Genomic DNA, 24,157 nt, shown 5'->3' on the forward strand with positions numbered 1-24,157 from the left:
AAGGTCTCGATCTGACCGCGTAGTGCTTCCATATTAATGGTCTGCTGTTCTGTCATGATAAATGTTAGCACACAGAGAGAATCTGATTATCGGTGATCTGCAGTATCACCGAAAATACAGATATATACCCGATTATTTGTGATCTGCAGAATCACCGATAATACAGATATATTGCTAACCTCTGGGCACGACAGCAAAAGTGACACAATAAAGACAGTACATTAACAGAAGTGTGGAAATATCCACCTCACGGTAATTCCTCAGAGGTGTGGTTACCTCTGAATGGGAACCCCGTGAGTGAGATCCTCTAACCAGGCTGAGTGAGGAATCTCGGCCCCTAGCAGTAATCGTCTGCTTGGGGCAGGCGTCTCGGAGAGGCAAGCCTCAGAGATAACCCTCCAGTGGGAGACGTTCCACTGAAGGGAGAAAGGTCAGACAGGCAAGGGTTCGGCAACAGAGATGACGGCAACAGTACAGGAGCAGAAGGCAGAAGAGTAATCGGTAAACAGGCAGAGGTCGGCAACAAGGATCAGATAGGCAAAGGTACAAGATCAGCAAGAGATAGAGTAGTCAGGGATAGCCAGAGTCAAAACACAGATCAATATACAATAATATTCCTAAGCTAAGGTGTGAAATCCTTAATATCAACACCTGGGCACTGGACTAGGGTCTGAGCGCTAACACAAACAGTGTATTCACGACAGCAGACAACTTGCCACTGACTCCGCATGAACGACGGAGTCAGCCGGCTGGGAAGCGGCGGCCGCCACCATGCTGCCCAGTGTGGCGGCGGCGGTCCCGCTATCTCTCACAGACAGGCATCAACAATTGAGTAATCACAAAGTGTCATGAGGCTGTACCTGGGTGTTAGGAGAGGTGGCGGATGTGGGTGCCGAAAGGTGCACGGCCTAATGACCGTTTCGCGTGGCTTTGCGCCAAGCTTCTTCTGAGGTATGTGTGCAAAGGTGTATGAACAAGAGCGGCTTTTGAAGTGAGACCAAAGGGGCACTTCCGGTCCGCTATGTAAGCCCACCCACTTGAGAAAACTGACTCCATACAGTTGCGCAGCCAGGAAGTACTAATGGAACGCACGGCCATTGATGAATAGTCACATGTGTGCATCTTAGGCAACGTCACTGCACTGTGACCAATGGCCGTGCGTGGGTGGGTCTTACCACATACAGCTGGGAATATACGGCCGCAGCGTACTAACGAGTGAGAGTTGCCTTGGCAACATCGGAAGCCTCAGCCCGGATAAATCCGGCTGCTAAACATTGCGTGTTGTTTGGTGTGTTTTTTTTTTTACGCAGGTATGAACCCTGCAGGCTTTGTTATCCTGCACTAGGATCAGTCTGCTATTAGGTCACATGCACTTTTCAGAGCTTGATATATATGTGTGTGTGTGTGTGTGTGTGTTAGTGATCCAGGAGCAGCATGTAAGTAAGTAAGTAAGTAAGTAAGTAAGTAGTTTATTCGCCAAGTACGGCCGAGCTGTATCCGGAATTGCTTTTGGTACACATGGCTTAACCACTTAAGGACCAGGGGATATTGCAGTGATCAGTGCTGCGTGGGCTCTACAGCCCGCAGCACCGATCACGTATGTGCCAGGGCAATTACACTTCCCCCCTTTTTTCCCCACTAGGGGGATGTCCTGCTGGGGGGGGGTCTGATCGCCGCCGGCTACCCGCACTTTCTGAGGGGGGCTCTTCAAAGCCCCACTCCGCAGCGCTTTCCGCCCTTCCCGGCTTTCCCTCCCTCTCCCTTACCCTGTGAGCGGCGCAGGACGGAGTTCCGTCCTGCGCCTGGTAGGATAGGCTTCTGCCAATCAGAGGCCGGGGATCGCCGATCTATGTCATGGCGCTGCTGCGCAGCAGCGCCGTGTGATGTAAACAGCGGGGATTTCTTCCCCGGATGTTTACAGTATGCGTGCGAGCCGCGATCGGCGGCTTGCACACTGTTCACGGAGGCAGTCTCCGTGAACTAGCATGGAAAGGCAGCTCGATCGAGCGGCCGTCTCCATGCTATACCACTAACGACCCGCTGATGCCTATCGGCGTTAGGCGGTCGTTAAGTGGTTAAGCAAAGCAGAAGCACTCCACATTGGGGGAGTACTGTACATGATACGCCATTGGATCACAGACTTCTTGAGCAACAGATCCCAGGCCGTCAAGCTTGACACCATCATCTCGCAGCCAAGGACCACCAATACAGGTGCCCCCCAAGGATGTGTTCTGTCCCCATTCTTATTCTCCCTATACACCAACAATTGCAGGTCCACAGGGAACTCTGTCAAAGTCATCAAGTTTGCTGATGATACAACAATAGTTGGCCTCATCTCTGGAAATGACGAGCAAGAATACCGCAAGCAGGTTGACAGAATTTGCCTCTGGTGCAGGGAGAATGGCCTAGTCCTCAATACTGCAAAAACAGTGGAGATGATTGTTGACTTTAGAAAACATGCTGTCACCCCACCTCCAATCTGTATCGAGGGTACGGAAGTGGAAAGGGTTCCCTGTGCACGCCTTCTGGGCACTACAATCTCCAAGGACTTAACTTGGAAAGCCAACACATCCTCCACTCAGAGGAAAGCCCAGCAGAGGCTATTCTTCCTACGCCAACTGAAGAAGTTCGGGATGGCCCGGGAGCTTCTGACGAGCTTCTACACAGCCACAATTGAATCTGTCCTCTGCTCCTCCATCCTTGTCTGGTACGCCGGCTCCGCTGCCAGCGACAGGCACAAACTACAGCGGGTCATAAGATCAGCAGAGAAAATCATCGGGAAATCACTCCCCTCACTAGACCAACTCTATAACTCCAGACTTTGCTCCAGAGCTCTGAGGATCGTAAATGACCCATCTCACCCAGGCTTCCGCTTCTTCCAGCGGCTCCCGTTGGGCCGGAGATTCCGGTCCATCTACACCAAGACTGCAAGACACAGGAATAGCTTCTTTCCCTCAGCTGTAAACTCTTTGAACTCTATGAACTTTCTCACCTGGCCCATTCGAGTAGCACTCGGTAGCACATGACGGCACTGCCGCACATCTTACATTCTACATATTTGAGCTCTAACTTGTGTTAAGGTTTATGGTTAAATCGCTGTATCTGTACTGTTTACTGTATTGTTTTTGTACTGTATTGTATTGTATGTCTTATTCCACACCTAGCCCTGTACATGCCAAAACCAATTCCGGGTACGACCTAGTCGTGCTTGGCGAAATAAATGATTCTGATTCTGATTCTGATTCTGATTCTGATACATTACAGTACATGCTACAATTTTAGAACATAGACAGCGTTAACCTTACCAACAAAACATTTAACATTTTTACGTAGACAAATGTAAACCTTTACAACAGCACCCTAAGATTTCTGCAATAGTTATTGCTACCTATACGGAAGAGAAGAAAGAAGACCTCTGAGCATGAGGAGTAGGTAGAAGCTTTGTAGTCTAGGTGGTGGTGGTTTAGTGGGGGTTGGCGTTTAACAAAAGAACTGCCTGAGGGAAGAAGGTGTTCCGACGTCTGCTGGTTCTGGATCGAATGGTTCGGTAGCGCCGACCCAGCGGGAGAGGCTCAAAGAAGCAGCTGCCAGGGTAAGAAGAGTCACAGGAAATCCTGTTGGCCCTCTTCCTCATCCTGGCCGTGTGGAGGAGGTCAAGGGATGGTAGGTGTGAACCAATTTTCTTTTCTGCCTCATTGATGATTCTTTGCAGTTTTTGTCTATCACTCTCCGTTGCGCCAGCATACCAGACGATTATGGAGGAGCAGAGAATGGACTCCGTGGTCGCGGTGTAGAAGCTGGTCAGTAGCTCCCGAGGGATTCCGAATTTTTTAAGTTGGCGTAGGAAAAATAGCCTCTGCTGTGCCTTCTTCTGAATTCTGGCAGTGTTTTGCCCCCATTTTAGGTCAGTGGATAAGGTTGAGCCCAGGAACCGCAAAGTTGGTACTTTGGAGACCACTGTCTTGCCTATGTTGACGGGTGGGAGGGCGGGAGGGTTCTTCCTAAAGTCAACAACCAGCTCAACAGTCTTTGTTGCATTGAGGATGAGGTTATTACTCTTGCACCAATTGCAGATTCTCTCTATTTTACTGTGATACTCATGCTCTCCGTTGTTGTTGATGAGACCAATGATAGTTGTGTCATCAGCAAATTTGATGACCTTCACAGTGTCTGTGGAGGAGGTGCAGTTATTGGTATACAGGGAGAACAGTAGCGAGGACAGTACACACCCTTGGGGTGCACCCGTATTGGTAATTCTCACGCTGGAGGTGCAGTTGCCGAGCTTGACCTGCTGCGTTCTATATGAGAGGAAGCTCCTGACCCATGCACAGAGTGTGGGGTCAACAGCGAGCTGCTCCAGGTTGTCGATCAGAATGTCTGGGCAGATCGTGTTGAACGCAGAGCTAAAGTCCAGAAACAGGATTCTGGCATAGGAATCAGGCTTTTCGAGGTGCTCCAAGATGTATGCGAGGCTAACATTGATGGCGTCCTCTACGGACCTGTTTGCCCTGTATGCAAATTGGAGTTGGTCAAGCCGTGCGTTGGTGGTGTGTTTGAGATGTGCGAGGACTAGCCGTTCCAGGATCTTCATGATGGTGGATGTTAAAGCCACGGGTCTGAAGTTATTGAGGTCAGTGCTACCTGGCTTTTTGGGAACTGGAATTATCGTGGACCTCTTGAAACAGGAGGGAACTGTACCTTCCGCTAGTGACCTCTTGAACAGAGAGGTGAGCACAGGAGCTAGCTGATCCGCACAAGTTCTTAAGCAAGATGATGACACACCGTCCGGGCCTTAGGCTTTCCTGGCTTTCAGCTTGCGAAGGAGCTTAAGAACTTCTGATTCCTGAACTGTGACTGGTGCAGTGGCACAGTGGTCGCCTAGTGCCAATTCCATTGACCCCGAGACCACAAGCTGCTTGGGCTGACGCTCGAATCTGCAGTAAAACCCGTTGAGCTCCTCGGCCAGCTGGATGCTAGGGGTCGCAAGTTGGGGAGAGGGTTTGAGGTTCGTGACAGCTCTGAGGCCTTGCCATACTTCCCGTGGGCTATTTGACTGGAGGCTGAGTCGCAGCTTCTCAGAGTAGGCCCTCTTTGCGACCCGCAGTTCCTGTTTCAGGGCATTCCTGGCCTCCCTGAACTCCTCTGGGGATCTTGACCTGTGCGCCTCCTCCTTGCGTTTACGGAGCTGGCGCAGCCTGTTGTTGAACCAAGGCTTGTCGTTGGGGAAGGCCTTGAAGGTCTTGGATGGGATACACGCTTCTTTGCAAAAACTAATGTAGGACGTGACATTCTCTGCCCATTCATCCAGGGTGGGTGCTTCCAGGACCGACCAGTCAGTGCAATCAAAGCAAGCTTGTAGCTCCAGTTTGGCCTCTTCAGTCCACTTTTTGACAGTCCGAACCATGGGTTTGGTGGTATCGAGGCGCCTCCTGTAGGTAGGGATCAGATGAATCAGATTGTGATCGGAGTGCACCAGGGGGGCACCCTGGGTAGCCCTGTATGCATCCTTGTGGACCGTGTAACAGTGGTCCGAGGTATTGCAGTTCCTGGTGGGGCAGGTGTTGTGCTGCTTATAATGGGGCATCTCCTGACGCAGATTTGCATTATTGAAGTCGCCCAGGATAATGAAGAGGGCCTCTGGGAGGGCGGATTCCCATTGTGAGGTGCTGTTGCTGAGTGCTTGCACAGCAGCCTTGGTGTTGGCGTCCAGAGGGATGTAGACTCCGATGAGAACAAGAGAGGAGAACTCCCTTGGAGAGTACTGTGGCCTGCAGAGGATGGCTAGAAACTCGATGTCCGGGGTGCAGACCTTGTTGAGGATGGTGATGTTTGTGCACCAGGTCGAATTTATGTAGAAGCAGATTCCCCCGCCTTTCCTTTTCCCGGAGAGAGCTAAATTACGGTCAGCGCAGAGGAGGTCATAGCCTGGTACATGCAGGGAGTTGTCGGGTACGCAGTCGCTCAGCCAGGTTTCCGTGAAACAGAGAACAGGGGTGTTCCTGCTGATCGAGGACTTGCTGCTGAGCAGTAGGAGGAGCTCGTCCATTTTGTTGGGGAGAGAGCGAACATTCGCTAGTAGAATGGCAGGGACGGGAGAGCGCAAGCCTTTTCTCTTGAGTCTCACAAGTGCGCCGGCTCTTCTCCCTCTGTGGCGGCGTTTGTACTGGGTGCTCCCAGTGCTGTTGATCATATGCTTGATGTGGGTAGTGACGTCTTCCCACAGGGGCTCGCCATTTGGAGGGTTGATTCTGGCAGAGGGTTCCCATCTTAGGAGGTCCTCTCTGGTCAAAGTGGTGATGGGCTGTGACACTGGCTCTCCTCCCATGGCTTGGGGTACAGTGGTCAGGGGAGGTGTAACAGGGCCCCCTGGGCTGCCCCGTGAGCAGGGTTCCTGGAGCTCGACAGGTTGGCAATTAGGCAAGGTAGTGTTGGCATGGATCCGGGTGCTGGGCAACAGGCACAGGTCTGGGTGCTGGACTGCAGGCAGCCCAGTGGTAGGGAACAGGGTGCCTTTGCAGCTCCTTGAGGAGGGGTCCCAGAGGCCTGCAGGTTGACAATCAAGCAAGGTAGTGTTGGCAAAGGTCCGGGTGCTGGACCACGGGCACAGGACTGGGTGCTGGTCTAACAGGCACAGGTCAGGGTGCTGGACTGCAGGCAGCATGGAGGTACATAGCAGTTATGAGGGAAGTAGATCCTACATCATAGCAGTTGTATGGGCAATAGAGCATAAAAACATGGCAGTAGTATGGGCAATGGTTCGTAGCAGATATATGAGCAATAGATTGTATATCATACAGTCAATAGTTCATTGCAGGCATCTGCGCAATAGATCATAGACATTATACGGGTAATAGTCCTTGGCAATTATCTGGCGCTAGATCATAGACCACAGTTATTCAAACTATTTAAACAATAGTCGCTAGCAGTTATACAGCCATTTGATCAGCAGTTATACAGACATTGATCAGCAGTTTTACAGAAAATTGGTTAGTGGCAGACAATAGTTTGCAATGCATATGTCATAGATTGTCGCCGTAGGTAAAAGTTCATAGCAGATATACGGGCAGCAGAAAATGGCAGATAAAGATCAGCAGTAGAGCATAGCCGTTCTGTAATCAGTAGTTCAGGGGTCGTGGCAGTCCTACAGACAATAGTTTGCAATGAATAAGTCATAGGTTGTCGCAGTAGGTAGAAGTTCATAGCAGATATACGGGCAGATATACGGGCAGCAGAATATAGCAGATAAAGATCAGCAATAGAACATAGTCGTTCTATAAGCAATAGTTGAGGGGTTGTGGCAGTGGATCCAGGTCATGGCAGTTATACAGGCACAGTTTAAAGTCAAATACAGGATAGCTCAGCATTTATAAAACCAGACAGTAGCTCACGCCATATGGGATGAGAAGCCTGGGACTCAGGACCAATGTGGGAGTCTGGCGACTCTGAGGAGACCGGGACTGCAAGCAGAGGCAGAAGAAAGCAGCAGCAGCGGTGCTGGAGCTGGAGGTCGCAAACAGGGCCGAAACTGGAGGCCACGTGGTGGCCACGTGGGAGGGCCGGCCGGAGCTGGAGGCCAAGTGCTGGCTACGTGGGATGGTCTGCCACGTTGTTGCCGAGCAGGAGCTGGAAGCCACTTGTTGCCGAGCAGGAGCCACGTTGTTGCCGAGCAGGAGCTGGGTGCCGGCACGTTGTTGCCGTGCAGGCAGGGGCGACCGGCAAGCTGATCCAGGCGGCAGATGCAGGGGAGCCGACAAGCGGTGCAGCAGATGGCTGGGCGCGAACCAATCCAGGGGGAGCAACTAGCAGACTGAGCGGGATCGGCAGCGCTGGGCGGTGGAGAGGCTGGATCTGCCGTCTCAGAAGCAGGGGACCAGCTGAGCGAACTGTCCGGAAGCAGCTCAGGTGGAAAGCCCGGAGAGGGAGGCCAGCAGCCGTGAGGGTGGCCTGGCAGTGGCGTAAAGGCTCCAGAAGCCGGCTGCAGTAGCAGTCCTGGAGCGGACAGTCAGAGCGGACTTCAGCTCTGCTTACGGCGGGGGCGCTCTCACCCTGGAAGAGGCCTGGAAGCACTTGGGTGTCCGTGTGTCTCAGCGGAGAGCGGTAAGAGCCAGTGACACATACAGCTGGGAGGCAAGGCGAGCTAGAAGCACACTCTCTGCTCTTTTCACTAACACTACTAGCTCGCACTGAACTAGACTAGGAACTGAGAGCTAAGAAAATAAAGAAAAATAACTAAATAAACGAATAAACTAAAATAAAAGTAAACTAGAGGAGTGACCACGGCTGCCCAGTGGGCGCCATCTTGAAAACATATAACATATGTGACTAGCTTGTTTACAATCTGGAGGCATGTTATTACTTAAAGGACACCTGAAGTGAGAGGGACATGTAGGTTGACATTTTTATCTCCTTTTGATCGATACCAGCATGCAGCAAACCCATTCAAACATTTGTTCTGAATGTCTGTTAAGGATCTATGGGTAAAAGTATTTGAAATAGAGGATCAGCAGGACAACCAGGCAATTTGCATTGTTGTCAACAGTAAAATACTGCACTGACAAGCAAAAAAAAAAAAATGAGGGTGTTAGGGGAAGTGTTAGGGGATAAACGAAGGGTAGGAGAGAGGAAATAATCAGGAAAAGCAGGTTTGTGTTAGGTGCTCAGGAAGGCACAACGATGTTCAACAGGATAGGAATGGGCGTGTCTCCTGGTCACCTTCATGCAGGCTGATTTCAATAACTAAAGGTGCGTACACACGCACTACAGCAGCCAATGATGGGTCCGTCGGCACCTCCCGCTGGGCGGGTTTTCAGCAGACTGTAGTGCGTGTGCACGCACTGTCGGTGGACTAATAAGGCTGTTCCTGAACGATCCGCCAGGTGGGCTAACGGAGGGTGGTGGGAGCGCATGCGGGAGCACACACAATGGCGTGCCGTGCTCAGCGGCAGCAGTGCAGGCTATCTGGACAGATATATTTGTCCAGATAGAATTAAGTGGTTAAAATAGAACCCGCAATTTCCATTTTAAACACTGAGTAAAATAACCTTTATTGATGCTGACAGTCCTGTATCATTATTATTTATTAGTGACCTGTACCGATCTCTCTCTTTTTTTTTTTTTTTTGTGAGTTGTTTGAGTAATGCAAATAGGAATGCAGCAGCCAAGGAAAAGTTGGACTGTATGGCATAACCAAGTAAAACCCTCTCTTCTTCAACCAAATCACATAAGTCTGACTCTGAGTGGAGTTCATCTTTAGTTATTTTGAGGTCAGTGATAAACTACTGTATAAGCAGCCTTTTATATGTAGTTTTATTGGTACTTTACTTGCAAACTGCAAAAATTATTAGTCACACTACTGAAATGACAAACAACATTTACATTGCCAACCTGAAGCCACTTACATGATCTGATGTGTGACAATCATGTCCTTAACAGGAGGTCCTGCCCAAAGCAATTCAAACAGCCTCAATAGGGCATTAAATAAAATGCAGTGCTTTAGATTCCTAATGTTGTTCTGGCATTCTGTTGCTAAGGGTTGAAACGGTTATGCATGAGTTGGATGAGTCATTCCTTTACACGTTTTACAGGATAATACACTCTGGGCTATCATTTTCATGTTTGAAGTCCCTACCTATTTTAAACACTGTGAAAATGATTCATCTGGGCTGTATCCATTACAAGAAAGTGATTGTAATTTTAAATACAGTTATTAGGTAGTTTAATGTAGAACCCATCCTGCACTATATGATGATGTGGGTGGACATGACTGGGTCCTTCATTCTGACAGTTATACCCATCCTGCTGCACTCAGCATATCTAATATCTTAAAATTAAAATTAACTCTTACCTAAACGATCAGATCGTTACACATCTTTAAAAACTAACTTTACTTAGGTCGTTCTTTCGTCGATTAAAAGTTTGTTCATCGTTCACAACGAACGATCGTTGTCGCATGTGTGTACGTAGCTTTAGAATCCCCCGTGATGAGATGGACTAGTCTGAAACCTGTGGAATCTGTCATATTTTTGCAACCTATTGTGAGTGACAAGGATGTTAGAAAAACAAAATATAGTGCATTTTACTCTGGAGTATATGTACATTTTATAGATATGAATACACGTGTATTTTAAATATTGCAATTTTTCGCTATAGTGGTCCTGTAAAATACCTCCAAGTCTATCTGAAAAACTGATCAACAGCTATCAAAAATGTTTATTAGCAGTCATTGCTGCACAAAAGGGTCACATCAAATTCAGAGAGAATGTTATTTATATGCAGAAATGTTGTTGCATTATTTTTTTCAAATAAGTGCATGATCACATATCAATCAGTTGAGTTGGCTTCACAGCCAATCAGCTAGAGCAGGGACCACCACAGACTGCCATGAAAATGTGTGTCTCTGGTGCACCAAGTATTTTAATTGGGTGCTGGATGTTGGGTACACACGATGTGATTTCCCGCTCGATAGGCGGGATCGATTATTTCCGACATGTTCGATCGGGTTTCGATCGATGCAGCCTTCAATTTTGCATACTTAACATGAGAAAATTGATGGCTGTATCGATCGAGACCCGATCGAACGTGTCGGAAATAGTGGATCGAGTGTGAAATCGCATCGTGTGTACCCAGCATTACATAGCTAAGCTCAGGCAGTTGGCTATCAAACAATTGCTGCACAGTTACTAAGTTGCCAAGTGTTGTAATAGAGCACTTGGTGTTCCCCGTGAGCCCCTACTATATAACCAAGTGCCTGTGCTTTGTTAATGAATATGTTGCATTCGGCTTTTGAGTAACACAGTGTTTGATAAATGACGGGTTTGGGAGTTAATTCTTGGCACCAGTAATTGCCTACTGAATAGCCACTGCTTGGCTACACTGTATCTGAATGTCGGCTAATATTGTAATATGCAATGCTAGGGCTTGGCTATTATATAGAAAAGCTTCAAATACAATAGTTGCTTTAGGACTCGGTCCTTTGCATAGAGGGATAGGGAGAGTTAGGTAAACTAGTGTTAGGGGAAAAGTAAGGGGAGGAGAGAGGAAATAATCAGGAAAAGCAGGTAAGTGTTAGGTGCTCAGGAAGGAATTTTCTTACTGATAGGCATACAGATAAAGGTATGTGTATGAAGTGGGTCAGGGTTAGGAAACTGCAAAGGAATGTGCTTAAGGCAGCAGGAAAGTAAATAGTAGGATATTCAATAGAAATGGTCTCGAGATAGTTAAAGCGGACCCAAACCAAACATTTTTTTAATTCAAAATATTTAGTTGCACCACTCTGACACATACAAAGATAAATAAACACTCCTTCAAGCATATGTGCCACAGGTGGCAGCCATTAGCAATTCTTCCTTTGCCGGACACCACCTACACCCACCAGTTTGCCGGATTCTGTCCCGGCAATATGAATAGGAAGGGAGGGATTCCTCCAATAAATGTAAAATATTGTATATTTGTCATCATGCAGCTGAAAAAAGGCTGCTATTTATTATTATAATTTAGAAAATAGATTTTATTTCTGAAATCTTGTACCGGTATTTTTATTTTGGGTCCACTTTAAGAGACAATTTCAAAAACATCATAGGAAGATTAATGTGATGAGACCCCATTAAAGAACCTTGATGGCAACAAATTAATTGCTTTACACTTTGTTTTTTTTTTGAAAATGTATTTATTGGTATTTCAGCATTTTTTACATTTTTTACATGAGAGGATTATCACAGAGCACTATATATATGACATTACTACATAGTGATACAATTACACTTATAGCTTCATCACATAGTTTGATTACTTACTTGTATACATGTGAATGGGAGATCACTATGCAATAAACTTGATATGATATGTTTGTGCCACCGTTTCTCAATATTTGCTGTTTTTTAATAAAGTTACTTTACCTAACTGAGATTATGGTGTGTCGGTTTAGATTTTTTGCTTCTTTCTATCTCTTCCCTCCTCTCTGAGTATTAGCATTAAATTAAACCCCTTTAACCCCTATCCCTCCCCAGTCACATCATTTCCCTTAGGTATATGGAACTATAGTCAGGGCCACTTCCCCGGTGTGGACCCGATCCAGAAATGACAATGCATGTTAACAAGATCAGACAATGAAATAAAAAAGAAGTGAGTTGTAGACCTAAAATTAAGTTAGTTGATGGCCAGGCGACCTAGCGTGCCTTGCAGATCTTCCATGGCATACCAACTGGTGTATTTAAAGGGTTCCATCAGGGACTTAATATCAGAGGTAGTAAATGTAGATATAATAAAAGGTTTCCATCTACTGACAAATGTTTTTGAACTCTTTTCTTTGTGAAGTAGCGTTTCTATTTTCACCATTGCAAATAATTCTAGCATTTCTGCCTGTAGATCCCATGTAGACGGGCTTGTGGAATATATCCATCTGTTGAAGATAGCTTTGCATGCGGCACAGAGTATGATGTGAGTTAAGTCGGATGGTGTAGTCGTTTTAGTAGAAGGGCCCATGCTTGTAGGTATAATGTTGAATAGGAACAGCAAGGAGTCCTTAGCAAGCGTTTTTTTGCATATTTGACTTATATAGGTATTCACTTTAGACCAGTATTTCTCTATTTTTGGGCAGGCCCAGATACAGTGGTATAGATCTGCTTGTGGGTGTTGACATTTTGGACATTTAGATTCCTATCCTGTTGGTGGAGTTATACGCTTGAAATTGAATGCATATTTGGCATGATGCATTAGTAGGAAATATGATTCTCTCCAGTTCTCACTGATGACAAGTTTCTGGACTTTTAGTTAGGCTTCACACATGCTCTCTATGAGTTGTGGGTCCTGAAAATATTTAGTTCACCCCTTGAAGCATTTTGAGACATTCTTTTTTCCTTGTATTTGTAGTAAAGTATGATGAATAGAAGATAAGGACAGGTTGTCCAAAGTTGGTGCAATAAATTTGTCAAAGGATGTGATGGTGGCTATATTAGCAATATTAAGTATCTGTGAGTTGACGTGAGATCTGATTTGTGCAAAATTAAGAAATTGAGATCTAGGGATCTGAAATGTTTCGCATATGTTGGGGAAAGTTTTCCATTTGTGCGTGTCTAGGTTCAGTAGTTGGCCTAAATTGGTAAGACCCTTTTCCTTCCATTTAAGAAAGCCCTCATGCAGCATCCCCTGAGGGAAATTGGGGTTACCCCATAGTGATATGTATTTCGATACCCTCCATGGCAGTCCAAATATTTTTCTCAGTTCCCTCCAGACTACCACTGTGTCTCTGAATAGGATGCTGTGCTTGAGTCTGGAGGGAAGTGATAGCCAGGTTCCATGTAATATACCTACTAGTGACCATGGCTCGGCAATACTTGCCTCTTATTTATAATCAGAAAATTTAGAAGTCTGAAAAATCCAGTCACGCACGTGCCTGGTTAAGCAGGCTATATTATATCTTCTAATGTCAGGAATGCCTAGTCCCCCATATTCCTTGGATAAGGACAACTTTTTTAGAGATATTCTAGCCCTTATGTTACGCCATAGAAAATTAGAGATTGCTTTTTGTAGCTGCTGTATCTCTATATGTCTAAATAGAAGGGGTAGTACTTGCATGGGATACAGCAATCTTCCGAAAGTTACCATTTTTATCAATGCTGCCCTACCCATAAGATTCAATGGTAGATTGGCCCAGTTTTTAAGTTGATATATGACATTTTTCACCAATGGTGTGATATTTAAATTATATAGTGAGTGGGGATCTGGTCCAATTTTAATGCCCAGATAAGTAATTGGGCCTGGAGTAATTTTTACTCCCCAGTCATGATTTGCAGGGATGGTTAGTGGGATTAATACGAAAACCTGATAGTGCACCTACTTCGGATATTAATTTTAATATAGTTGGAAGCTGTATGTTTGGATCAGTGAGAAAAATCATAATGTCATCCGCAAATATAGCTTGTTGTATGGGGTGATTGTTAATAAGGATCCCTTCATTATTGCGCATAAGTAGTCTGGCTAGCGGCTCTAAAGATAGATTAAACAAGAGGGGTGACAAAGGGCAGCCTTGTCTTGTGCCTCTGGAAATATTAAATGGGGGGGAGAGGTGACCTGGTAGATGTATTCTTGCCGTGGATACCTGATATAGTGATTTAATTAAATTTAAAAAAATTACCGGTAAAGCCCATCCTGCAGAGCGTCAGCTCCATCCATCGCCAATTCACAGCGTCAAATGCTTTTTCAGCGTCCAAGGTTAGGACTGCTGCTTGTTTATATGTAAGGGGGTATGATCTGACGCTCTCCAGGACAGCCAAAAGTTTCCTGATATTAGTTACTGCTGATCTTCCCTTTGTGAATCCTGCCTGATTATAATTAATGAGTTTTGGGGTTATATGAGCTAATCTATTTGCCATTATCTTTGTGATTAGTTTCATGTCCTGATTTATTAACGATATTGGTCTGTAGGACTCAGGGGAAAGGGGATCTTTGCCTTTTTTTAGTAGTAATTTAATGTATGCCTCATTCCCTGAGTTTAATGTTACTTGGTTCAATAGAATTTTATTATATAGTTTCGTGAGTGTTGGGGCAATTTCTGTTTTTATGCTTTTAAAAAAATCAGCTGGGAGGCCATCTTGCCCAGGCGCCTTGTGATTGGATAGATCAGTAATTGCAGCAATAACTTCTTCTTGGGCACTTGATGCATTTAAGGTTTCAAGGTCATTTGGTGATATTTTAGTAAGATTTGCTTTTTCAAGCCAATAGTGTGTCTTTGCATCTATATCTCCTAGGGGTTGTGTGTAAAGAGTCGTGTAATACTCAGAAAAGATATTAGCTATTTCTTTGGGGTGAGAAGTTGTATTACCCTGCCGATCACTAAGTTTTAAAATTGGAGTAGGGACAAATATACCTTTGGATATATTGGCTAGTAATCTACCAGATTTATTGCCATGTTTAAAAAAGAAATGACGTTTATTAGGTTGTAGTTGTATTTCCCTAAGTTTGAACCATTTATCTGCCTCTGTTTTATATTTGATCCATTCGGCTCGTGTATTGGGCGAAGGGGATTGCTGATAGCATTGATATGCTTGCCTTACCTTTTTAATTGTGTTTGAATATGTTTCATTTGTCTTTTTTTTTCTTGTAGAGGAGTATGCCAGGATCCTACCTTAGTACCTCCAATGTGTGCCTTATTGTCCTCATAATATTCTAGCCACCATCCCTGCAAAGATTGAGTGAAACTATCGTCTCCATATAGATGAGATGGGAACCTCCATAATATATCTGTCCCATGTGGGATCTTTTCCAATATATCTATTTCTACTGGGGCGTGGTCTGAAATTAGAATGTCTTGTATAGAAGCTGATACGAGTCTGGGGGCATAGGTATTACCTACCCAGAGGCTATCAATGCAGGAAAAAGATGAATGAGGTGCGGAGAAAAAAGTGAATTCTCTATCATATGGGTGGAGAAATCTCCAAGCATCTATGATTTGTAAAGGATTGAGGAGAGTTGTTAATAACGAGTGTTTGGATCTTTGTTTTATTCCCTTATTTTCAGTTTTAGTATCTTCTATGTGGTCTGGCACCTCATTCCAATCTCCTCCCAGTATGAGAGACTCCGGATTCTCTTTAAGCAACATGGCCTGCAATTTATCATAGAACACTGATGTGTTATCGTTTGGGCCATAGATATTGTATATTGTGAAATTTTGATGAATTTTGACAGCTATGTAGCGTCCTTCTCTGTCTACATAATGTAAATCTACCTTTCCCCTTAATAGTTTGTTGATTAAAATGATCACTCCTGCTTTCCTACCTATAGCTGATGACCCCAAGCAATGTCCCACCCAGCTCTTATGCATACATTTTATTTCTTCTTCCCTTAGATGCGTTTCCTGTAGTAGTGCTATATCTACTCGTAATTTTTTTTAGATGTCTCAGGACTTGCGATCGCTTAATAGGCGAGCGCAATCCCTTGACATTCCATGAACAGATTTTTACTGTCATGTCTGATGTTTTTCCTGTATCTCCCGAGCGATCTTGACACGATTCAGCATTATCACATTAATAGCATACAGGGAAATGATGTGACTCCCTCCCTCTCCCCATAACAGTGCCCCAAAATTACATAAAATATACTGAACATTAACCCTACCCCCAACATGGAATAGGTCTAAGTAAACTATCATAAAAGTATAGACATGAAGTAACCTTCCTCTGGGAGATAACAGCATTTCTCCAATTAGGTATTGACTTCACCTCTTACCTACAGACTTGCGATAAGCTTCCTCACTACCAAAGCACTCACAGCAAACAACAGCATATGACATGTTAATAATGTATAGATATCATAGTTCAGAAGATATGATTTATACCTGGACCTGTTAGTCCACAGGATTCTTATAACCATTCCTGATTACCCCCTAGGGATATGATACATCACCCCCTTTCAGGTGATGGTGATCTTTGAGATCGTGGAGATGCTCCTGGAGAGACGTGTAGTGATTTTGTGCGATTTGAGAAAGTTTTCAGCTTCCTTCGGTGTTTTAAACACATGTATCTGGCCTTCTTGATCTGTAATGCGCAACGTAGCTGGGTATAGTAAAGCGAATCGCATTTTCTTTTTGATGAGAGCAGAGCATATGGGTGTGAAAGCCTGCCGTTTTAATGAGACCTCCTGTGAATAATCATTGAAGATCTTAATTGGTGTGTCCTCGTAGGTCAGTGTCCCTTCCATATTTTTATACGCTCTGAGTATCGTGGCCTTGTCTGTGTAATCTAAATATTTCGCCATGATCATTCTGGGCCTTGGGTTTTTCTTGTCTGATCGTATCTGGCCTACTCTGTGCGCCCTTTCAGTCTTGCAGATTTCTGTGATGGATAGCCATTCTGGCAAGGTTTTTTCACAGAATTATTTTAGGTCTTCTGCTTTAAATGACTCTGGGAGGCCTACTATGCGCAGGTTGCTCCGTCTGGAGCGATTTTCAAGATCCTCTATTCGAGTGTGAAAGGCAATATTCTTCCTTTCCGTGTCTTTCAATCTGATATGGGCATCATGTAAGTCATCCTCACATGTGGATATTCTTTTTTCTGCTTCTTTGAGCCTGTGTGCCTGCGCTTGCATGTCTTTGGTAATGGTGGACAGGGATTTGGTTATTGCCGCTTCCACTATGCTATGCAGGTCAGGCATGAGGTATTTAGCGACCTCTTTGGCTAGGGATTTAGGGTGTTGCGGATGTCTCTTACCCTGCCTCTGTTCTGGGTGCCCATCTTCTTCCCAGTCATGTATTGATGACTCTGCTGTGGCGTAGCCTTCAGTGTATCGGGTCTGTTCCGCCATCTTGCCACGTGTTGAGTCACGAGGGCGGTCTCCGTGTTTTGCCGCTGATCTGGTAAGGTATCGGTCCATGTTTGACCTCTGGGATCTTATTCGATGTCCTGAGGGGTAAATACCAAGGGCTCGATTCACAAAGCGGTGATAACTCAGTTATCACGCCTAAAAGACTTTAGGCGTGATAACCTTTGCACTAGCAAAGTTATCACCGCTTTGTGCTCTAACTCGCGTGAAGCTACCGCGCGTACGCGCGTACGCAAAGTCCCATAGGGCTTAATGGGAGCTTTGCGCGAAGTGCCGGGCGCTGCGCGCGCGCCTGCGCGCTTACGCGCGCAAAACTTTGGGCGCGGAAAATTCGCGCGAGTTTCTTCTTATCATGCCTAAACTGAGTTTAGGCGTGATAAAGGGGTTTTCACTCGCGTGCAAACACTTTGCACCGCTTTGTGAATCAGGCCCCAAGCGTCTTCCAGGGTTTTTGCTGGTTGTTTGGTGTGGTGCTTAGTGGAGCTCCGCTACCGCATTCCTCCTCTGCAGGCGCCGGAACCGGTAGTCTCAATACGTCGCTTTACACTTTTTTGAACATAGCCATTTGTTTGTACCAAATGAAAAGGATGTATGACATGTGGATAAATAATTATGTATGAGATGCTTGTATTGTTTTTAGTCTTTTGTTTATTGATCCTGGCATAAATGTGACATCACTGTGACATTATATGATGTGTGATGATTGGTTGGTGCCATGCACTAGTGAGTGTACATAATTAGATACGGTAATTAGTTTTCCCACCAGATTAGTATTATATGCTAGGCATGTTATTATTATTATTGATTTATATAGCGCCAGCATTTTCTGTGGCACTGTACAACAGCATACAGGGTATAACAGCACAAAATAAGCAATACAACAGTTAATACAAGACAGGAGTAGATAACAGCTAATGGAGTGAACAAATTAAAGAGGAACTGTGGCAAAAAATCTTAAAATTTAAAACACATACAAATAAGAAGTACGTTTCTTCCTAAGTAAAATGAGCCATAAATTGCTTCTCTCCTATGTTGCTGGCATTTACAGTAAGTAGTAGAAATTTGACATTACCGACAGGTTTTGGGCTAGGCCATCTCTCCATAGGGGATTCTCTGCATGACCTTTATTCTTTATAAAGACACTCCCTGAAAAAAGATTTATACAAAAATGCTGGCCAGCCTCCCTGCTCACCATGCACTTTTGTTGGCGGTTGGACGGAGCAATTGCCATTCACTAAGTGCATTTTAAAAATTAAAAAATCCCTGTGAACCCTCCTTGAGGAGATGGGCTAGTCCAAAACCTGTCGGTTCTGTCAGATTTCTACTACCTCCTGTAAGTGACAGCAACATAAGAGAAAAGCAATTTATGGCTCATTTTACTCTGGAAGAAACATACTTCTTAATTGTATATGTTTACATATATTTTAAGTTGTAAGATTTTTGCAACAGTGGTCCTTTAACTATATATTTTTAAACGTGGGTGGGAGGTATGTACACCCATTACACAGAATTGTGAGACAAAAGGGGAAGAGAAAAAGAACTGCATGGCACTGATATGTAATGTCAGTTTACAGTGTGACGATGATGAAAAATATTCCCACTCAAGGACTATGTGTGACAGCAATCTGTAATAGCTACTTCATCTCCAGCTAGTTATTACTAATATTGATCACTGTACCTGTTAATAACCCTGTTACACTAGAATCAGTTTGTGTCAGCAGGATGCAGATTGAGCTGCGATGCTGTCCCCATTTCTCTGACAAATAAAGACATGGTCCACAGTTCCTTCTTAACTGTAAAACTGCAGTCATGATTCTGGGTCTGGGATTCCTCAAGGTAGGGAAGCACAAAGGGGGAAAAACAAAAGCATTTAAATGTGGTATACTATGAAACCAGAAAAAAGATGATACGGGAAGCCATTACACATATAAGACTGTGTGGTCTCAAGAGTCAACCACCAGAAGAGCAGATGTAGAGAACAGCTTCTCCCCAGTTGGCTTTGAACCTATTTTTAACAGTAATATGTACCATGCAGTAGATCATAAGATATGTATTTATGCTGCCTTGTATAACAATGACAGAAAGAGTAAAATATACATAGGAGAATAAGCATCTCTACTTACTTTCTGAAAAAAAAAAAAAAACAACCACTGCATTTTAATTAACTTTATTTAATCAACATAACCAATGCATTTCAGATCACTTACTGTCAGTGCCATCACTGCTTACATTAAACATACATTCACATATAAATAAGTAATTTCTAAATAAAATTAACATGAATCGCATCATAAAACATGCAACAATTAGCCATCTTGAATTCTGTGCTGCTCAACACAAATTGATATTCATGAACAATATGAAAAAAATAGATTTAAAATATAAATGGTATTCTTTATATATTATACATACTGTATATAATCACAAAATTCATAGTCCAGAAGTATGAAAATACCTAAAAAGCTTGAGATTTATCCTAATTTCACAACATCATTGAGACCTTCTTATACAATGTGTAAAATACAATTTATTTATTTCTATAACCACTAGAGGGTGTTAATTCTTATACAACAACAACAATATTTAGAATTCTCAAATACTTATACATTGTTTATAATGACACAGAACTTTAGATTTAGAACTTGTGATTATCTTGCATAGCAATTTCATAGCACGACTGAATATAGTCAGAGGGAATGGATCATAAATCAATTTAATTCCATTTAGCTTAATTAATAATTAATTATTAACTAATTGGATCTAACTGTTATAATGAGTTTAATTTTATGAACATTGTAGAAATAAATTGTATGGAATATTTTAAATATGTGTAGAAGCCCCAGCTAGTATTGTGAGATTTGCATATGTATCACGTTTTTTTTGTTACAAATTCTGCTTTACGTAAAAATGTCCATTATAATTTATGTCTATTGATTGTTTCTCTAGAGGAATATCCATTACAAAGGAGCAACTTAATAATGAAGATGGCTAATTGCTCTATTTTTTAATTTGGGAATGATTTATTAATATACCACTTATGTGTATGTGATGTCTAATTTTACCTTAGATATCGATACTCGATACCTCAGGAAATAAGCTTAGATACCAGAAACATGTTTTTCATTATTTCACTGCAATACAATGGTTGCATGCAGGAGCTAAACAGAGCCGTTTACTCTCCTTAAAGGCATACTTAAGCCTTACATAAAAAATCAGTTTTACTCACCTGTGGCTTCTACCAGCCCCCTGCAGCCATCCCGTGCCCTCGCAGTCACTCCCGCATCCTCCTGCCTCCCGCCGCCAGCTAGTTTCATTTTCAGCCAACAAGCTCAGTGCTCCTGTGCAGACCTGGCCACGCGTCTCCTTCTTCACATTCTCATCTGCAACAGCTTCCTGCACAGGCGAACGCGGAGAAGACTAAACGTGGCTGGGCCTGTTGGAACAAAACTAGCTGGTGGAGGGGGACAGGAGGATCCGTGAATGACTGTGAGGGCACGGGACAGCTGCAGGGGGCTGGTAGAAGCCCCAGGTGAGTAAAACTGATTTTTTTTATGTAAGACTTAAAGGGACCCTGCCACCGCCCACCACCACCTTTCTCTGGGCACTTTGTTGAATTTTGCAAAACCTTGAAGCTTTGGTGAGCTCTAGTGTCCATTATAAGTTACCCCAGGGCCTACTACCACATGCAAGGTAAGAGCTACTCCCATTTCCTCCAAGAAATAAAGTTGGAATTCAAATTAATTTCAGAATTAGGGAATTAAGCAAATCTATCAGTGATAGAGATTATCAGAATTAAAGCGTGGAATAGCTATTAAAACATCTAGTGTCTAAATAGCAAATCACAGTCTCTGTCCCCTGCTACATCTGTCATCTGCCACATAAGCACAGTATCGGTATCATACAATGTTTAGAGACACAAATATGTAATATACTTAAAGAGAACCTGTACTGAGTAAAATTATTTAAAATAAACTTATGAGGTACCTTCAAATGAACATTACATAGTTACCTTGCCATCAGTTCCTCTCAGATGCTCACTATTTTCTTCTGACAATAATCCCTTCCAGTTCTGACAACATTTTGTCAGAACTGAAATATATCAGTTGCTGTCAGTTATATATCAGTTGCTGTCAGTTACAGCTGAGAGGAGAACTGATGTGTACATGTTTCCCTATGGCTCAAGTGGGCAATGTTACAGTTTAACTGTGTGCTGACCAGGAAGCTGTTAGGGGGTAATGGCCATTTTCGAAATGGAGGACAGAGAATTCCATTGATCACAGTGGACAAACAGGACACAGGAGAGGAAAAAGAGATTGAGCAGTAGACTACACTGCAGGTAAGTATGACCTGTGTATGGTTATTTTGACTTTTAATTTTCAGTACAGGTTTTCTTTAACATATTGTCATAGTACTAGGAGGGAGGAGGTGCCCCACAAAAGTTAACATAATTAAAAACTGGTTAACCTGACAAGAAGATACAATACTGTACAATGCAACATGTTTTACGAGTTTGGGCTTGCTTCTTCAGGTCATTGAGTAGCATTTTTATGTAACTCTTAATTCTTTAGCAGCCAATTTATTTAGAGGCTTGCTCCAGACCAATTTATTTTAGCATTATTTTATTTCATATTTGTTACATGTTCTTGCTAATAATTAATACCGCTGCAGTATGTATTTATGGCATCTTGTCACTAGAGGACAGCATGAGACAATAGCAGAGGAATTCTGCTTTCAGTTTCTATATTTTCTGCTAGCAGAGAGACATCAAAGCATTCCAAGAATTTACAGTGCAACAAATTCTACCAGCTTATTTCAAACTGCAGTGCACTATCTCAAAGGAGATAATTTGTTTGAGGCTGCTAAAAGGCTAAACTACTCTGCTGTTTGTTGCAGCCTCTCTGTACAGCATACCTTTGCTCATCTCCCAATGCATGTCATGTGACATGCATCAGGAGCCATGTGGAAAAGAGGCAGAGCAGATGCAGGGAACAGCAAAGCGAACTGACCTGATGTTGAAAAAGTAGAGTGGTGTTTATATAGCACACACTTGATATGAGGGATTTGGGACAGGGAACTAACTATGCCTGTTACACATGTTATGAGGGAGAGGGGAATAAGGCAACAGTACCTATTAATGGTTGTAGGTGGATGAATGGTGGTTGCATGTGCGTTGCTTTGGTGGTGGTGGTGGTGGTGGTGGTGGTGGGTGGGGGGCGCACAGGAGGCAGGATTGGTCAAACCTTTAAACAGGGGAGGGTGTAGGTGGAGTTATTATTGTTGCAATTGTGTGTTTATACAACACTAACATCTTCTGAAGAGTTTCACAGAAGTTCATAGAGATGTCATTCAGAGAAGCTCAGTCATAATCTAATCCTACCATAGTCAAACTATGTTCATAACCTAGTGTCCGGCCAATTCAAGGCTGGGGTACTATCCATTATGCTACCATGTTTAGCATGCTTAGTGTACCAAAATAAACACTGCTCAGGGCAGCATCATAAGTACCTTCCTTTAGGAATTTACATGTGACTTGAAGAGAAGACTCCTGTAGCAGCACTAACACAGCATTTCTGTGATCCAGGCTGGTTCAGAATGTGTATTATTATTATTATTTATTATATTTATAAAGCGCTAAAATATTACGCAGCACTGGACAATAAATGGGATACATACATTGCAACAAGTGGTGACAGACAGAGAGGTAGCCTACAGTTATACAACATGATTGTTATACATGCAATCAGGGTATAAAATGCGTTTTACAGAGACCCAGCAAAACAAGGGAGAAACGGTGACCAAGAATTGAACTTCATCCCAATCAGTAGTTGATACCCCCTTTTACATGAGAAATCTATTCCTTTTCACAAACAGGAATATCAAGGGGCTCTGTATGGCTGATTGTGGTGAAACCCCTCCCACAGGAAACTCTGAGGACCATTGTACTCCTGGCAGTTTCATGTCTGTGAACCTTGTTGCATTGTGGGAAATAGCTGTTTACAGCTGTTTCCAACTGCCAAACCAGCAAGCAGCAGCTATATCACCTGCCAGCAGTAAAAATGTCACCATGTGATAAAAGTCAGAATGCAAATCAGGGATTGAAAAGATTTTACAATGGGCAAACATTGAATAAATCATCCTCTATAATAAAACCCCTTTGTCTCTGCGTCCCATGTCCATGCGTGTGTCCCTGCGTGCTCCTGCGCATGTGCCGCAGGGACAGCTGTTGGATGTGAGCAGAACATGAAGGGAGGCGGGCGGCGGGCGCGAGCATGCGCGGTGACTCACAGCGGCAGTCACGGGAGGATGAGAGGGAAGGAAGGGGACGGGTGTGGAGGGGAGGGAGGCGGGGTTTAAACAGACATTATTTTCATTGGAGTTCCTTTATGTCAGAGGCAGAGCACCTGATCTGAAAAGTATTTGAGTCAGAGCATAAGCAGGATAGTCAAGCAACTGGTATTGAAATAAATATGTCAGCCTCCATATCCCACTCACTTTAGGGGTCCTTTAAGCAGGAAAAAGGCTGCAGCTGCAGCCTGCCAGCGGGGGGAAAGTGTTTCTTTGAGACACGTCAACTTATTTATGCTGCGGCATAAAATATTATTTTATTTTATATTAGCTATGTCATGATTAAATCGGCTATATCATGGGAATATTTGTATTTATGAAAAATGACTTGATTTCAATTAAGCTTACACTATATGCCCTCAATATAATAATAGGTATATTTTTACAGCTACATTTTGGCTTAAAGAAAATCTGTAATGAAAAAACTCCCCTGGGGATATGCACCTCGGGTGGGGGAAGCCTCCGGATCCCATTGAGGCTTCCCCCATCTTCCTCGGTC

The sequence above is a fragment of the Hyperolius riggenbachi genome, chromosome 2 (genome assembly GCF_040937935.1).
Source record: "Hyperolius riggenbachi isolate aHypRig1 chromosome 2, aHypRig1.pri, whole genome shotgun sequence".
NCBI classification, from domain to species: Eukaryota; Metazoa; Chordata; class Amphibia; order Anura; family Hyperoliidae; genus Hyperolius; species Hyperolius riggenbachi.